This window comes from Nylanderia fulva, unplaced genomic scaffold (assembly GCF_048542155.1).
Source record: "Nylanderia fulva isolate GAGA-0341 unplaced genomic scaffold, ASM4854215v1 Scaffold13, whole genome shotgun sequence".
NCBI lineage: Eukaryota > Metazoa > Arthropoda > Insecta > Hymenoptera > Formicidae > Nylanderia > Nylanderia fulva.
Window position 1 is genome coordinate 4,948,489 of NW_028189518.1, and position 13,819 is coordinate 4,962,307.

At 36.6% G+C, this 13,819-nt stretch overlaps 1 protein-coding gene across 1 annotated transcript in view; it reads left to right on the top strand.

Annotated features, from left to right (window-relative positions):
- FoxP (forkhead box transcription factor P) overlaps positions 1 to 13,819 on the top strand; it is a 272,069-nt gene that overhangs the window by 229,689 nt on the left and 28,561 nt on the right.

Genomic DNA, 13,819 nt, shown 5'->3' on the forward strand with positions numbered 1-13,819 from the left:
TGCGATATTACTAGAATAGCCTTACACTGACTCAGCACATTTGTATATGCGAGAATAAACATAGAACGCGCCCTGTTTGCACAAATAACTCGAAACACATAGCTAAACTTTTACGCAACATGGACTTTCGATGGATTTCTTGCAACGAAATTCTGTTGTCGCAAGATTTAATAGCTGTTTCCTACAGATAAATGTTTTTTTTTTTTAAATCAACGTTTATTTTTCTTGAGTAGCTCGGATAATAATTAACGTACACATCAATTATATTGTAATTTGTTAAAAATTTTTCTAAATATGATATGTGTAGAAGTTTTAGTTAATTATAGACGAAAATAAATTGCGTAACTCTAAATATATAGAAATTATTCTTTAATTAAACTATAATTAATACATAGAAGTTAATTTCTAATGTAATTAAATATATAGATATGTAAAACGAGATTTATTTTTTGTTTTCAGGTGAGCCTTTTTTTGAGAATTTCCAAACTTTTTCGGATACGTAAGTAAACGAATGCAAACAGAAGTTTGAGATATTAATTGCAGTTCTTAAATATTTTTAAACATTTCGAACAATGAAATATTTATCCAAAATCTATTGTATCCATTTTTATGTTTTATACGGTTATTGTAATATATGTACGATAGAACATTTCGGCGCAATGCTTCTAAAATATTTTGAAGGAAAACTGAAACAGGGATATACCAATAAATTATTAACCGATCATCTCGTTGATGTTGCGATCGTTCGAAAGCACATTTGCAATATCCATACGTTGTTTATCGTACACGTAGGAGTACTCGAAAATCGTATTCAAGTTAAAGGGATGGCGCGGCTCGAAATGTTTGAGGGTGCTCGGGAAAACAGAATATGACGGGGTTGATGGCGAGAATCCCGCTACAAGCGGAATAATGTTTATAACGCGCCGTTTCGATAGAATTTGAAATTTGTTTCTTTATCGACCATAATTTTCCGGAATCTACACACGAATAGATTCCGCGGACTGTGCGCCTGATGGAACAAAGGGGATGCGAGTAGTTTCGGATCTCTATACCCTCTATCTATACTCCTTCTTCACCTCCGCCGTAGTCATATTGAAAGGCGATACGATTCGACGCGTCATCCTCGCGCTCATTCTCATCATTCGCGGCTTCGCGACTCTAAAATTTTATCCCTTCCGTTTTCGGGGGTGAAGTATTGCCCGAAGTGCTTTGGTAAATGTTCGGAAAATGACTCTGCTATTTCACATTTTTTTTTCGTGTCATAGAGCAGATATATTATATACGGAGAGAAGCATTAAAATTTGTCAGGACCGTATATACATATTTTAAATTCTGATTTTCCAAAGAGGAATTTTAATTTTTCTTTTTTTTTTTTTTTTTTTTGAAAATAGCTTTATCAATAAGCTAGCCTTTCGAAATAGTATTTTGATAATATATATATATATATATATATGGTATATGTGTGGATCGTTTCCGCAATTTTAATTATTTCGTAATAATTTATTTCCAAGCGATGTATTTAATAATAATGTGATAAATCTTTCGACAACTTTTTCTCCCAAAAGTTCAAATTTAATTTTCTGATATTTCATGATAATGAATTTCCAACTAATATCGCATTAAGGATTTTTATTGTCCTGCACATATCGATTGCAAGGTCAAAGGACAGACTCCGATGTTGCTGTAGCATATAAACTTTTCATCGGTATATTGCATATATATAGTGTACAAAAGAACACGACATGAACAATGAATGATAAAACGTTAAGATGCATCATACTTTCCGCCAACCCTCTTGTCGCAGCGAGTAGCGAGAGAGGTATCGCGTAAAATAGGAGACATACACGCGAACGCATTATGCGAAAAATATGGTAATAATATTGCCGAGGCCAAGCAAAACAGCCTCCCCCTGCATATGAAATATACGCAGGATCGCGCGACCGCCATCCTTCTCTTCTTCTTATTCATCTCGCCGGCTCTTGCCACGACCTCTCGGGTGCACGGCCGCGTTTCGCGTTTACTCCTTTTCTTTTTTTTAAAGCACCTCATCTGCCACGATCTCGAGAGCACGCCCCGGATCCGACCGATGACGCCGACTGAATACAAATGCGGCGAGCGAGGGCGGCGATGCGATTCTCGGTGAATTAGCGACGAAAAACAGGAGGCGAGGAGAAACCTGCCGCTAGAGAGAAACGTGATTTACGGGTCGCCGTGACTCCGCGTGATTTCAAGCTCGCGCGTGTATATACGTATCTTCTAGCTAGTCTTCGACGGTCACACGTCAGCTCTAGACAGATCTTTCTGATACGCCAAGGGAAATTTTTCCGGCCCTTTAACAAGCGCTACGTGAGATCGATTCTCATTTAATTTTGCAATGACACTCCGGAATATCTGGAGTCGAAATGCTTATGAGATTCAAATGATCTTCAATTACGTATACTAATTATGTCCAAAGAAATTTCAGACATATTTAGACAACTGAAAATAATCGTTTTCGCAGATTGCCGCAAGCCGACTTATTTGGACACATGTCTTTAAACTTTTGACAAATGTCCCAACTAAAAATATTTTCTAAAAATATTTTTGGAAATATCTATCTACAGTGGTTTCAGTCTCTAAAAGTGAATCTTTCTATCCTAAACTGACATATTGAATTTTATTTAAATTATTGCTTCATGAAAATGGTTTGATTTTTATATTTTGCTAATAATTAAATATAAAAGATAATTTTAACACAAATGAAATGATTTTTATTGCACTTCAATATCGAATAGATAATATTTTTCCACAAAAATGTTTTTGTTTATTTTATTCATGTATCTTTTCGCGTTGCTCTTTGGAATTTTCTACACCCTCTACTTTATATCGACGTTAATATTCAAGACAGCGAACGAAATGAATATTAAACGCAGTAATCGTTTTAACCCTCTAATGCACTATTCAATTTCTACTTTTATCTAAAAGTTATACATAACGCAATATAAACAAACGACGTTTTATTGTACTCATGCAATAATTTTTAATAACCTTAGTTATTAAATTTCTTAAAATATTTCTTAAAATAAAATTTTGGATGTATACTTAATGCAATATTTGCAAAGTATATATGAGAAAAGAAAATTAAATTACATATAATATCTAGGGTATCTAAATTTTTTAGAAATCAGAATAAATTTTACTTTCAGATATACCTACATATACATATATCTTAAAGTAAAATCCATTCTGAGTTGTGCGCATGTATACATGAACTATAAATCGATAATAATTATATAATAATATAGGCTAATTTTCCTATACGAGATATGTATACGACAGCCAACATTATAGATCTAAATATCTGTGTCAGCATACAATGCTTTACAAACAGCATAATAAAAGATCAGTTATACCATCTACGGAATTTCACACGCTATAGTTGCAACGTTTAGACAGTACATTCACGTAACTCTCGCAAACACTTAGATTTTTTTATCACTTTTATATCGCGACGATATCAAGAGAGATCGATGTTATTTAAGTTACGTGTTGTAAGAAACCTTTTATTCTTGTCGAGAAACATTTCGGCGGATCCACCTTTCATTAGAAGAAATCTACCCTTTCTTACTATCTAAAGACGCCTTGTACTTCTCTCAATATTTTTGCACCCTATTTCACTTCTAATTCCTGAGTCTGAAACAACCTGGCATTTTTCTCACCCTTTTTGCTCGTCCCTCGACCGGCGACGTACCCTCGCGCAGCGCGTGAAAAATATTGGATAATTTTCCGAGTCAGAAAATCCGCTGTTGCCCGACTTAATTGTATCATCAAGAACTCGAGTTCGGCAAGACGAGACTTAAATAATATCGTACAATTTTTAACCGCAATTTCCTTCGGTATTCCGGCCACGTCGGATTAGAAATTCAAACTGGATTATCCATATGAAAATCGAATGCTCTCCTTTTTTTTGTGTATCATGATTTTCTTACTTATGATTTCTTTTGTATGTCCTATGGATTATTGTCGAGTCGTTCTCTTCTATATAAGTAGAAAAATATATTTCACAAAAAATTACAAATTATTATTTTAGTCCGACGAAATAAATATATCAACATAATTATTATTTAATGTACAATGATTTTTAAAAAAGTGAAAATATTAAAAAATTATATATTTTTGATTAGCTGTATCAAACATTGCCATAAAAGATAAAGCGATCAAAGCTGAGGACGAAAGCCTTTCTTGCGTTTTCCATCTCTGTAAGCGGAAACGCGCAGGAATGCAACAGCAAAGTGCTGGAAAAGTGAGGCGACGACGGTCGGAGGTTCGTCGTCGGCTTGACGGACTCTCTCGTTTGTGCAAACAAACCAAAATGGACTACGAATAAATATGCGTCTACGAGCAAAAGCGAATGCCCGTATGCCGGGTCATGATCCGTCCATGTGCGCGGTGAGGCTGCGGAGGAATCGCAGGGATGAGTAAATCGCGTAGTGCGAGGGGGCAGGATATGTCGGGGATTTAGGGACCTTTAATGGAGCTCGTCTGCTCGGCGACTATCAGAAAAGGAATTCGCCACTTTCCATTATTTATTCTGCGTCGTTTTTTTTATCGCGTCGCGTTCGCCTTTTTGTGAAAATCGTGTGAGAGTTATAACAAATTCAACACTTTCCTGTTTTAAGGGAAACTACAATATTTTATTTACATATGTCGAACATTTCCTACTTATCAAACGCATATAATAAAAAGCGCTTTTGACATTATACGATTCTATTTTTTGTACAAAAATATAATTAATATTTTTTATTTTTTAAGTATATGTACATTTTTTAATTATGTTGAATACGCAATAAGAAATGCAAGATTTAGTGCATGTAAATTATTATTATTTAATTATGTTTAATATATATGTATTAATCATTTTATATTAAAAGTTTTGTATATGTGTGTTACTAACTTTTTTTTACTTTAAATATATTATGGATGATTTACATTAATAATTCTCAGCGTTACCATTTTTCGCGACACAGTACATAAAAGAACAATCAAATCGATAACTCAATTTAAATTAAATCTGTTTATCCTTCTCTATCAGTCAGTCTGATACACTGAAGCTTTTGATTACAATAGACATTCAAAAAGCTTATTCGAATTAAGGATTGTTAAATTGATTTTCTCGTTTCATTACATTGCTTTGTTTCTAATATTGAATAGATTCATTCCGTAGCTTCTTCGTCGACCTTATTTCAGATATTTCGTAGCTGAACGATATATAACGCCGCGCGATAAAACACGAGATATTTTGTTTCTTCTGCTGACTCTCGCCATTATCGCATAGTCGCCTCTGGCGGCGAGAATAAACTTCTGACTACGTGTTCCGCCGAAGAAAATGAAATAAAGGATACATCTGTTTGGTGGAGCATAATTTCCCGTTTCTTGGACCACCCCTGCCTTCGAGCCACGTTGTTGCCAGCCCGTGTTGGCCACAAGTCGTTAATGAAAATCAAACAACGGAAAAATTACATCCACTTGGCGGTAACCATCGTTTCAGTCTTTTCCACCCCTGAGACTTTTCAGGGGCGGTTTTGCCTTCGTCAGCCTTTCCTTTCCTCCACTGCATCAGCGAGGGCTTCTGGCGGCCTCTCTTGGTCCACTATATTCTTTCAGTAGCCTCTTCTCTTCCTCTCTTGTTCGGTCTTCTCTCCCTGCGCTCATCCTTCGTTAATCTACTGTATCTTTGCGAAAATGGAATTAACAGAAGTCGTGTTTGCCGCTGCTCGATATTACAATATCGCGTTCAATGTAACGGGAAAGTCTAACGGACTGTGTTTGCACAATTACAACAGAAGTCTGAAAACTGTTGTTTCTTCGTGGTAATGTTTGAGCTATCTTTTTCGGAAAACCGAAATAAAAGAGTATTTCAAACGTGCGTATTACTTGAGATTTTACGAGGATGTATATGTTTCTTTCTCGATATACAGATTGATATTTTATTATACTTTAATTTTAAGAATTCATGTAAACTCTTATCACACTCAATTTTTCAAGTTTGACACGCTTAGACGTTTCGAATAATTTCCTCTTAATCGTGTAAAAACGCGCGCTTTGAACGTAGTTATTGCGACAATTGACTCAATTTAATCTAAAAGGGCGCGATACACTGCGCGAGCTCAGGTATCCCGTTTTTTGCTTTATTCCTTTGGCAAGGAAGCCACGAGATCCGCCAGCCGGAAAGTCAGGAGCGAAGAAAGGTCTTTTCATAATTCAAACGGCCACTAATTGGTACTGAATTATTAACTGGAACGAAAGTAAAACACAGCCTCCTCCGGCGCGAAGAGATTACCTGGCCATTGCCTAAGGATCTGGTTCCCGTTTTCCCGAAATAGGAAAATATTATTTTAACAGTACAATAAATTGTTTTGTATTCGTACAAATAACGTTTCACTTTGCTGCGGTTGAAAATCAACTCTTTTTTTATTTTAATATTTCTTGCTTTCAGTCAATTCTGATTTTCCAATCATTATTATGAATTTTTATATTAATAGTTATATAATATTTAGAATCATCGATTATACAAATTTGTTAATTAAAATTTATGATAACATAAAATAGTACCTATATTTCATGAAATTCATCAAAATATTTTAAAATCGTAATCTTTTTGTCATTAGCCATTGAAAATAAAGCGCGTTTCCGCTTTCTTAAATTGAAATTCGAACTTTAAGAAATATATAATCGCAGAGATATTTAATTTTCAATTATTCGATAACTTGTCGAAGTCTCAGGAAGAAGGTTTCTGTCGAAGAATAGTCTACAAGCATTTCAAAGAAGCGAATGAAATGCAAGATCTGAAAGGCCCTGTATATTTGTTCAATTCTTTTCGTTGCCTACCCGTGTATCCGGCCGGAAGCACATATATCCCGTCTGTATAGAAACGGGAGAAGAAATTGGAGATTGCCGTTACGGCGACACGTACGACGTCGCACATTTCGCAGTGCGTACGCGAAAATCGCTGAACCGATAGATGTAAGCAAACCCGCAGAACGTCGAAATTACTCTCTCCGATGCACCCTCTGTTCCGGTTTCTCTGTTCATCCGTTCTCGTTCTCTCACCCTCCTCCGAATGTCGGCCTTACGCTTTCGCGGGTGCACGCACACTTTCTCGCTCCCTCCGTCTCCTCGGCTTCGTCTCTCCACTGGCCACTCTCGACCTTCTGTATCTCGCCTATCCAGCTGCGACAATCCCATACCTCTATGCGTTAATTCCTGTACACACAGACAACGGATACCTACGGGAGAACATACCGCGGGCACAACGTTTACCTTGCATAATGCCGGCGATCTTTGTTTCTTCCTTTGCGCCACGTCCGTCACATTATTTCGAGAGGCCACTTTTTCACTAAACTTTCATCATTTACAAAATACGTCGAGGACAATGTAAACACATTTAATACTCGTGTAAATATTTTCCTGCAGATAGCTAGCGCGATGATTATTTGCACCATTAATTATTCAAGAAAAAAACGCAAACTATATAAATTGGCTGAATTATTTTTTGCAATTATCTCTGATGAAGAATTCTCTCTTACATACATAGTTAAATTACATGATATGCATTTAGAAAATCAGTTTTTTTTTTGTTATTTCAAAAAGTATTTACATACTGGAAATAAATAATAATGTCAATTATATATAGTTATTATCAAACACTTTAATATATGCAGGCGATCGCTAATGATGACGATAATTGAATCGAGAACCTTTGTAACGATCGACACGTTCGAGAAACTATCAGGCAATTGACAAACTCTGCAAGGGAACGACAGGGCGGAACGAAGGTTAGCGAATCGTACTAATTGATACCGATGGAAGGGCGTTTCTACATTGTCAACCGAAAGAATCAGCTCCGATAAAAGTCCGTCTGGGGTCGTCATCGTGATCCGTTCGGTCGCGTCGTTACACTAAAATAAACCTTCGAAACGAACGGCGGCGACCAGGTAACTCCGGAACTCCGGTATTGAGGGAAAAGAGTCGGGAGGGAAAGCGGAAGAGGTCGACGGCGATGAGTCCGAGTTTTTGAGAGGCTGACGAACCAATCACGGGGCCATCTATAATGTACACAGCCCGTTAACGATTGAGACCAGAGACATTCCGTTCGCTTGGTCCTAGCCATTCTCCAAATATCCGCCACGGCTGGTCAATCGTTCCAGGAAACCTGTCTGCCCGCACCCTCCGCCACCGCCCAGGCAATTCTGCCTCTTTTCTCTTTTCCGCAGCCGAGCACGTGAAACGTTCGTCGACCAAAACGGACGCCCGCGGAATCGTTAATTCCTCTCAATATTGCACGTCCTTTTCAGAAGCCACGTCAAGTCACCGGCGGATGTGTCCCTTCGCTGGCCAAAAGGGCGTAAGTGGCGTTTCTAACTGAACTCGATTCGCGATTATTTTCTCCGAGATGGACGTTTTGCAGCGCGAACAGGAAGCGCAAAGTCGGGGGACACATTTCACGGCTCGGGTTTTCTTTTGCTCGAGGAAAGCACCTCTAATTGCACAGCTTTCGTTCGTTCGCGCGCGATCGTTTTAAAAACTATATATATATAAAACAGTTCTTAATAAAAATACAGATCGTATATCTTTATGAGAATACAGACTGCCAAAGTATATTTGTTAATTAGGTATATCGCAAAACTCGAAAAAAATTATTTCCATCTTTAAGAAGCAAATACTTTCTGCGGTCCCGTTTATTTATTATCTCCAAATTCTCGTTCTCTTCGAACACTTGGCGACAGTCGGTCGGAATCTGCGGGGTAATTTGTATTCCACATTTCTCGCGAAACGATGGGGGCGTCGAACACTCGTGTCGCGTCTGCTTTCTCATCCTCCCTTCTTTCACTCTCTCTCTCTCTCACGTACGTCCGTAAGACTCTTACACACACTCGGGCCAGTGAGTAACGTCTGATTATGCGAGCGCATGGCTGCCCGTAACGCGATTTAATATTAAAATATTATGACAAACGTCAACAGGAGGCGGGTGTAAAGAGACGCGCTTCTGATTGGCTCGCGACCGCGTGAATACGAAACGAGAGACAGGGACACCTCGCCAACCCTTGTTTTGCCCTTCACAAACTGTTCCCTTTTTGCTCCTGCGACTGAAACTCAGAAGAGTATTCTGACAGATAAAGCGGAGAAGGGGACCAGGTGTTAATCCAGTTGAAAACGCGGTCTTTCGGTTTTTAATACTATTATCCTTTTTTGTATCTTGAGAGAATCTACGTCGCGTACAAGTGTATAATAATTTTGACAATCTCCATTTCATTTCGGTCATTTTAAGAGTTATCATAAAATCTTTTCAGATATTAATTAAAGAATAAAGAAAAGACAAGATATTCTCTCTTATATAAATGTCCTATATGTTTCAATTAATTTAAATCCAAGAATAATTCCATATTTCTTATCTGCCTTATTTTTATATAAAAAATATATATCATTCAAATGAGTTTATAAATAAAAAATAAGTAAAATTATCGATACACAGTTTTCTTTTCAATTTCGATCTAGACTAAATTAGATTTTAAATACGAAAATGTACGACCTATTGAACGTCTTGATAAAACAACTACATGTAAAACAGTGAAGGGGATTGCGAAACAGGCAGATATTGTGATGCAAAATATGTATATATTAAAAGCCAAATCTGATTGAATTCACCGTGCGAGCGGATCGTCGGCACCAGTGTCGATTTAAACGTCGCTTTTTTTTTCCTCGTGCAAAAGCATCTGTAACGTGAGTGAGCGTGCACACACGAAGCGTGTCGAACGAGGTTCGACGCACGTAGTTTAGCTCGTGCATCGTCGACATGCAGAAAAGCGCGCTAAATAAACACTCCTGATAGCGTGCTTGTAACGAGTTTAAAATCTAACGATATCCCATCGGTTTGAAACACGGCCGAGGCTCGCCACTCTCCAGCTATCGAACAATCGCCTGTACAACAGAAATTTCGATACCCGTTTTGTATTCATTCCCGCCTATCGGCTGATATTGATATCTTCCCTTTTTTCTACCTAGCGGTTATAAAACGATTGGGGTTGATTGTTCGTTATGAAATCGTGGATAATCGTGTTATTATACCGCTATATCCTTTTGTTTTTTTTTTTTTTTTTTAATGCATGATTTTTACAAACTCATTGCGATTAAATAGATAATTCTAAATTAAAAATGTTATTACTTGCGACTATAAAAAGAAAATTATTATTTATCACGGATATATTTTTGCGTAATTCATGAATTTTTTTTATTTTAGAGAAGTATTAAAGATGAAAACGAAATAAAAACCCTTAAATTAAATACCTATATATTTGTGAAAAAATCGATATTTTACATATTCAATCGAAAATTGGTGAGTCATAGTTGTCTAAATATCTCGACTACCCTCATTCCAACAGATGAAGCGGAAGACGAGGCGTAGTAGAAAGTTCGGCAGCGCGCAGAACCGAAAGTATCACGACGAGGGTGTACATAAGGAACTCATATACAGCCATGGGAGTTTTGGTATGGGAGGTTTGCTGCGGTATGGAGAAGAAGGAAGGAAGGAATAAATCCAAACAGTAAACAGAGCGGAGCTTGCGGGGAGAGAGAAAACGTTGGTGAAAATTCTAATATATAAAAGATATGAGAGGCCGCGCGAGGGGGTTGAACTGGAGGAAGCCTCCGGGATTCAAATAAGTGGCGTTACGCGAGGTACCCGCGAGGGTGAGAGGGCGGGGAGGGCAGGGTAGGAATCTGAACAGCCAACAACAAGCGCGGCCTCCGACCTTTATTTAACCTTTTCTTAAAAGAGTCTTAGGAGTCCCTCTTATCTGCAGTCGATGGTCCTTCAACGTCGGTCCTTATACTTTCATTCTTCCGTACTCTTATATCTTTTTCCTTTGGTCCCCGTGTACACACGTTGAGTTTCATCATCTTTTTCTCTTGTCCTCTCTCCCTTTCCCCTAAAAACCCTTACGTTTTCGCGACGAATAACGAGTAACCCTTTCCTCCGCGACGTTCGCGGTTTTGGTTTAAGAATATTTTCGCTTCTTCATTAAGAGAGACGCTGAGTCGACATAATGAATTAAAGGACGACTGCGAGGATCGGCCGAAGTAGATTAAACCATTCTACGGATCGTCGCATTTCGTGGGCAAACGACATTATTCTGAGTAATCTATGAGCGAATACGTGTGATTTTATTCATTAGTGATCGAGCTGTATTTTAATAATAAAATGAAGTCTCTTAAAATATTCCTAAATAAGAACAGAACTGAAACAAAACAAAGATCTGATTGATTTGCTTGATGTACATAAAAATGAAACTTGTTCAATATTGCATTATTTTTGTAATTAGAAAATAACGTTATTCTTTGGCGAATTAAGACAACATACATATTTATTTTTATCGTTTATATATACTAATGCAGTTAAAAATAAAATTGTATATGGTTTCCTATATAGAACAAAATGAATTTCTTGTTTATCAATGATATAATAAAAAGATGTGGCTACATATATAATTATATGAATTACAAATTGAGCAGTCTATGTAAAATGGAAAAATTCAAATTTTGACGTTAACTGCAGAGTTCGTGATTACAGTACGGGAAAAAACAAGAAAAGAGCTTCAGACACACGAGCAAAATTCTGCAAAGTGATGTGCCCTTTCTTCTGTTTTCCTTCATCGCCTCCTAACTTTATACCGTCCTTTTTCCCCTTTTCTTTCTTTCCTCTGCCTCACAGACTTCGCTCCGAAACGCCACGCGCTGGCGCTCCTGACTAAACACTGATAACGTGAGCCACGGAATTTCTTTGCATGTTATAAACATACGTAATCGTACACAAATAAGATTAGCATAGGACTCGGCATGCTGGATTTGCAAGAGACACACGGCCTCCCGTTCGCGAGACAATCGTTTCATAGCATCGCGCACAAAGGCACAAACGTATTTTAAATTTATTTCCGTCTTTCGCGGTCGATGGGATATTTGATTCAGAAAGCCAGTCTTTGACTGGCTCGTATAAGAATGGCTAGTCAACACAATTGAATAGCACAAAATGACGTTATTATGCGTTATATATTACGCATAAATCTATAACGCAAATAATAAATTATTTTTATGCAAAATTGATTTTTATATCATTTTTGCAGCTGTCAACCGTAATTATAATATTTATTTACGGAATTACTTACTGGATATTAACGAAATTTTGTAAAATTTTTCAGAGAAAATGACGTATGCAATTACACAAACATAATTTCATTATAAATAGATGTATGATGAGCATACATATTATTTCACAATCGTTTCTATTGATTAGAGTGTAATTTATAGAGTCGACGGTGTTTTAATATTTTAGCGATGTTAGATACGATAAAAGTTTTACTGTGTAAAGACGTAAAAGAGCGAGGGAATATTTTTGCGGGATAAATACATTGGAAAACGCATATGCGCTTGTCTTCGACAAGGTGTTTTGCTGTTCTGTTGGATCCTTGGATTGATAAATATTTGCACAAGCAATGCGTCCCGAGACACGTGTGTTTGTGGTAATTACTTTGTTGCGTGACGATTGTTTGTTATGCAATTCGGTTCTCTGACGAAGGCACGAAGTGCGAGGCCAACGGGCACTCGAATTGGAAATATTTTTAACTGAGCGTGTCTTGTACAACATTTCACTTGTTATTGTACGTGATATAACATATGTTTAAGATAAATATTTACAAAAACAAGTAATTGATTAGAGCGATATATATATATATATATATATATATATATAATAAGTAGCTTATTTATCAGTGTTTATTATAATTTGCGGTTTGCATCATTATTTGGTATATTTACATCTACTGTTAAAATAATTTATTAAAAAAATATTTATATTAAAATTACTTTTATTATTTTTTACAATTTAAATTCTTAAAACTATATATTGTAAAATCTCACAATGAGAATATATTTACATCTACTGTTAAAATAATTTATTAAAAAATATTTATATTAAAATTACTTTTATTATTTTTTACAATTTAAATTCTTAAAATTATATATTGAAAAATCTCACAATGAGAAACAGACAGAAAAATCAACTATACAAATTTTAAAATTAAGTTTTAACAACATAAGAGAATGTATGTCTTCATACAGAGAATGTAAAGAATACTTACAGAGAATTTGAAGAACAATACTTACAATATACACATCCAGAGTTATTACCTGTAAATTACAAAATTTATCAATTATTGCGTAAACCTGTCGGAATCGAAAGTTTGTAATTCCACGTTATTTCTATAATGATAAATTTGATTAAGATAACAAAGGGTAATAACTTTTTTTTAAAACATCGTGTCTCTAATATCGTCCCACTTTATCATACAATAATACAATAATAATGAAGAACTTATCGAGACATTTGGAACGCGCTCGAAAGTTTCGACCCTCGATCGTTCTCTCGCAGCAAGAAGTGAGCGGAAGAGAAGCTGAGTGCTCGATTCCGCCTTTACACTCGACAATCTGCTTGATGATAGAACTTAATAAAACAAATCCCGCTGTGTAAACAGCCGAGGAGACTCGAGCCGACGTCATTCAGACAACAGCGAGTTTTCCTTCGAGCCAGCCAATGATGACGGAGCAGCCGAGAGCTGGCCCGCACGAATACCATTAGATAAGATCAATATTGTTCAAAATACGGTAGAAGTTTAACGCATGTACATTACATGGCATTTATATCATGAATATTCCGCCCGAAGCTGCTCTTAACTCCCTTGCTATTCTGTGTCGTGGTATCTTTCTCATTTAACCCTCGTTCCTTATCTTC